Source organism: Prunus dulcis, chromosome 3 (genome assembly GCF_902201215.1).
Source record: "Prunus dulcis chromosome 3, ALMONDv2, whole genome shotgun sequence".
NCBI classification, from domain to species: Eukaryota; Viridiplantae; Streptophyta; class Magnoliopsida; order Rosales; family Rosaceae; genus Prunus; species Prunus dulcis.
Window position 1 is genome coordinate 7,642,470 of NC_047652.1, and position 5,801 is coordinate 7,648,270.

The window sequence follows — 5,801 nt, forward strand, 5'->3', positions numbered from 1 at the left end:
ATAGTAATAAGAAATTAATATAATTATAAAAATTAAGTATTCATGGTTAGGCTACATCGTAACCCTAATAAGAGAAATTAGTTCATGAGAAAAGAAAATATAAACAAGAGCATTATTGTCATAAAACTGATTTGCCCGATGGTCTTGATCTTCAGAGTCTCCATAGGAACACCTTCAAAAGCTCCTCAAGTAGTGCAACAGTAAATTCTTAGCTCTCTCTGTGATATATTTGTGGGTGTATGAATTGTATATGGGAAGATGATGATCCATAGAGAGAGCTTAGGGTGACCTTATATAGAGTAAAACAACTAAACCCCACTCCAAAAATGTATGGAAAAACTCTCCTAAAGCAAAACAAAATCCCAAACAATTAAGGAAACAGCTAGGAAAGAATCCTTCTTTTACTTGAAAACAAGTCAGCCAACTTTCACGCACGTTTTAGGGTCGTTCCACTTCCTAGAAAAATTCTGGAAAAATATGAGTAACGTAGCTTGATCTCGAAGCTTTCTAAGCATTTATTAACGCCACTAGGAAAAATTGGAAAGGTCTTCAAATCTTCAATCTTCCACAGCAGTGCAGTTATGACAAGATTTCAACTTAGGCTGTCTTAATTTGCAAGTCTGGAGCATTTGGCTTGGTAGAAAATTATGAAACTTTGACACAATGATCTTCAATGTCTTAGCTTTCTTCTACGATTGGTGTTGCACTAAAATTCATTTGAAAAGTTGATTTTCAGTCGAAATCCTTCCAAAAGTGCAAAATTATTGAAAATATAGGAAGCAAGATAATAATACTCTTTTTAATTAACGTTTCCTACATAAACAAAATAAAACAAGTATAAAAATACAGGTATAAAAAACAAAACAAAGAATAATATTATGGCAAAGAAAGAATGGAAACTCCAGTTCCGAACTTCACCAATTCCATCAATCCCATGACCTCCATTACTCGACACCTGGTCTCCTTCGGTAATTTTCTTCTGCCCTAACTCTCTGTATTATATAGGATTAAATATGGTGGTCCTCCTCATCTTCGAGTTAGAGGTAATGGTTATAATATCACTCTAATTAAAAATAATTTTTATTACAAATCATCCTTTAACTTTATAACAGCCTTAATTTTAGTCCTCAAACTTTCAAATTAATATATATGACCTCCAATATTTTGGTTCCGACATAAGTTTGGTCCATATCATCGTTTGGAGATGTGAGCCTCCATACTTGAAGCTTAGTGAGAAAATATATGACGAAGGTTTGGAGTGTTAGGCAGGCTTAGGGCTGGGCAATCAGATCGATAACTTAAGAAATCAGCAGAATCAAACCGATTGGGTTGGTTTGATTTTATTTTATTTTATAGATATTTTGGTTTATTTCCAATTTTAAATTGAACCAAACCGATCAATAAGTTATCACAATAACCGATTTATCCGAACCGGACCGGTCACTGTTCACAGCTAATCTTGCAAAAATATTTACACAGGGTGGGTTTCATACCCCTTCCCCTTTTATTGCTGGGTATTCCAGCCTCCGGCTAGAGTAATCAAATTTCGTTGTAAATACTCATATAATAAGTTTATTTAACCACTTTCTAGTAGAATAAATATTATAAAAATATGTTAGGATCTCTCTTTTTTGGCACCACTTATTCTCTATCTTCTTGGACGGCTTCTTCTTCTTTTTTCCTCTCTCTCTTCTTTCTTCTTCCTCTCTTCTGTTTCTATTCTGTCACAGATTTTTTCATCTCCTTCTTCCTCCCTCTCTTATTCATCTATTTCTTATTGTATGGTAGTCCAAAAAGAACAAAATCATACCAGCCATTTTTACAAAGGGAATAAATAAGCTGGAGCTGTGGNAGGTGGAGGGGCAAGCTGCAAAGTCGTCGAACCCAGATCCCGTAGGCTCCGTCTCAGTATTCTCGCAACCTCCATCTCAGTACCTTCGCAGCCACCGGTTAATCACCAAAACCGAGAAAACCAAACCGTTTGACCGGTTAACCGGAGTTGGTGGTTCGGCTCCAGTGCCAGAAATCTCTCCACCGAAAGCTACGATTCGGCTTACGGTTTTGGGTAAAACCCGAACCAAACCAAACCGTGCTCAGCCCTAAGCAGGGAGTTGCAAAAGATGGCGGTCAACGTGAGAGTGAGGGAGTCAATGATAGTGAAGCCAGAGGAGGAAACGCCAAAACGGGCACTGTGGATATCGGACTTGGATGTCGTGATTTCGAGAACTCACGTTGGAAGTGTCTACTTCTACAGGAGGCCAAATGTTCAAAACGGTGCGCATCATCTTCAAAACAACTGTGTTTTGGATTCCGAGGTGTTCAAGTGCTCCCTTGCCAAGGCCCTCGTGCCCTTCTACCCCGTGGCCGGCCGCCTTAAGCTGAATGATGAGGGACGTATCGAGATCGATTGCAATGCAGAGGGAGTGCTGTTTGTTGTGGCGGAGACTGACTCGGTCCTCGATGATTTCGGGGACTTTGCGCCGACTCTTGAGTTCCGGAAGCTCATTCCTGCCGTTGATTATTCCGCTGGGATATCCTCTTATCCCCTCTTGGTCTTACAGGTATTGAGAGAAAGAGAGGAGACAATTTTTCACTCCCTAATTTCGGTCGCACGAGAGTTGAAATATTTTTACCATTTTCGTTTTGAATGTAGCTGATACTAGGAAACTTTCTCGAAATCAACTCATTTATAATCCATTAGTTACTGTGGAGTGGAGTTTATTATGAATCGTGTATATGGACTTGACTAATATAGGTCCCTACAATTTCTATTTCTTTTACATATACCTATTATTCTATAAATCTATGTGTAAAACTCAATTTCAAACTTAAATGACTAATAGGATACAAGAGGTCGTAGTATTCCTATGTTTTTATATCTTTGCCATCAGACTTCATATTTTATATATAATTTATTCCAAGCATTCCATTAACTGCCATAATTGTAATTAAAACTCCCTATTAATAGTATATCAATCACCCCATTTCTTTTGGTTGCTCTTCCTTCTAACATATGACCCCTTAAAATTGCAAATTAAAAAAAAAATGTAAATTACATATCCAATAATGTATATATGAAAATATATATATATATATATATATATATACCTATAAAAATATAGGTATATTATTTACCAAAAAAATTTAACAAAAATAGGTCAACTACTTTGTAATTGAAATTTCCGTATATTTTTCATAAATTAAAAATAGGTACACAATAATTTATAGAAAATGGGTACGTTGTATAATTGAAATTTATGCATATTTTTTATAAATTAAAAATAGGTACACTATTTAGAAGAAAAAAAATAGGTTCATTATACTAGGTAAATTGTTTTACTAGGTATACATTATTAGAGAGAAAAAAAATAGGTACATTATTTAGAGAAAAAAATAGGTTCATTATACTAGGTAAATAGTTTTACTAGGTACATTATTAGAGAAAAAATAGGTACATTATTTATAAAAAAAGAATAAAAAAATAGGTACATTATTTTGAGAGAAAACATAGGCTCATTTAAAAAAAATTGTTTTCATAAAACAAACAATAAAAAGATGATCAAATTATTTTTCATAAAACAAGTAATAAAGAAAAAAAAAATAGGTACAATATTTGGAGAAAAAATAGGTTCATTAAAAAAAATGTTTTAAAAACAAAACAATAAATAGATTATCAAATTATTTTTCAACATAATTAGAATGTACACTATTATTCATAAAACTATAATAAAAAAGAATACTGGTCGTATAATTCATAAAAAGAAAACAACATTAATTCCTAAATTTAATATTGAATTTAAATTATTAATACTTTAAATAGATTACTAGTCATAATTCATAGAAGGAAAACACCATTAATTCAAAAATAGATTACTAATACTTTAATGTGGAATTTAATATTTAATTTTAAATAGGTTTCTAAATTAGTTCCTACATCCATTACAACTATTTGGAGATATTTCCAAATTCAACGGGTGTCATTAGTTACACCCCCCATAACACATTAACTTATAAATAGGGGTAGTTTTGAAATCCGAAAAATATAATAAATAAGATTTTAAGCTATATTAGGTAACTTACTTAGTTGGATCCTAGTCATTGGGTATTATTTGAAAAAATTTGGTATTTTAAATAGAAAACTAAAGGAAACTTTTAGATTGTTCTGTTTAGTTTCACATGTTGCCACTTGGATGAGATTATTCTTTCAAATTAAGTTACGATCTACGTGTTATATGTATATACATAATATACCATGTTCTTAAACTTGAATTAAGCTTACAAAGTATGCATGCTTGTGGATTTTACTCTGTATATGCCTCAGGTCACATACTTCAAATGTGGTGGAGTGTCACTCGGTGTTGGTCTGGAACATCGTGTAGCAGATGGAGTTTCTGGTCTCCACTTTGTAAATACATGGTCTGATATCGCTCGAGGGTGTGACATTACAATTCCACCATTTATAGATAGGACATTACTTCGTGCCTGTCTCCATTTTTAGATTGACGCGGGAGCAGCTCAACATGTTGAAGGCCAAGTCTAAGGAAGATGGGAACACAATCGAATTTAGCACATTTGAGATGTTGGCAGGTCATGTTTGGCGATGTGCATCAAATGCACGCCAACTTCCTGATGATCAAGAGACCAAACTACACGTTGCCCTTGACGGAAGGTCCAGACTGGAGCCGCCTCTCCCGCCTGGTTTCTTTGGCAATGTGGTTTTTGCAGCTGCCCCAATCGCTGCAGTAGGGAATCTCAAATCAAAACCTACATGGTATGCTGCAAGGTGTGTGCATGATGCTGTGGTGCGAATGGATAATGATTATCTTAGATCAGCACTTGACTATCTGAAACTTGAGCCTGATTTGTCGAGCCTTGTTCGAGGGGCTCATACTTTTAGGTCCCCAAGACTTGGGATAGCTAGTTGGGCTAGGCTGCCGATCCATGATGCTGACTTTGGTTGGGGTCGACCTATTTTCATGGGACCTGGTGGAATTGGATATGAGGGGTTGGCTGTAGTTTTACCTAGTGTATCAAATGATGGGAGTTTATCAGTGGCCATTTCTTTGGAATCTGAACATATGAAATCATTTTCCAAGTTGTTGTATGACATATAAGGACATGAAATGCCTGAAAAAGTATTTCCGGGCATTCCATTTTCTTCTAGTCTAGCTGATGGGATGGGAAGCAAGCTATCTTTTGTTATTGTGATGTTTATTAAAGAACTTAATCTGTTTTTATGAAATAATGGGATATTATTTCTGTTGCATAATGGATAATGCAAAGACCATATGAAATTGTTGTGCTTAACTATGCTAGTACCTCTTGATTTGTCGGATTTTGGTCATGTTTATCTTTTCTTGACTCTGAATGATGTCTTTTTTTCTTTTGGCATCTAATAATATATGCTTATGTAATCTTGAAAACAAAGATCTACAAGTTTTTATAAACTAATCAAGTTCATTCATTTTGGTCAAACGCTCATATAGTTTTTTATTTATTTATACAAGTGACAGGTTAAATTACTCCAAGTTGTAATTTACGAGAAAGAAAATTCGAATTTGAGTGCAAGGAGCAAACTCACTATCATGGCCCACCCACACATGCAGCAAATGCTCACATATAAGAGAGAGAGAGACATGCAGCAAATGCTCACATATAAGAGAGAGAGAGAGAGAGAGAGAGAGAGAGAGAGAGAGAGAGAGAGAGAGAGAGAGATGGCCCACCCACACATGCGGCAAATGCTCACATATAAGAGAGAGAGAGAGAGAGAGAGAATGAGAATGAGAATGAGAATGAAATTG

The 5,801-nt window shown here is 35.0% G+C and overlaps 1 pseudogene; it reads left to right on the plus strand.

Annotated features, from left to right (window-relative positions):
- Positions 1-1,858: 1,858 nt before the first annotated feature.
- Positions 1,859-5,307, plus strand: LOC117622520 (annotated as a pseudogene).
- Positions 5,308-5,801: the final 494 nt, after the last annotated feature.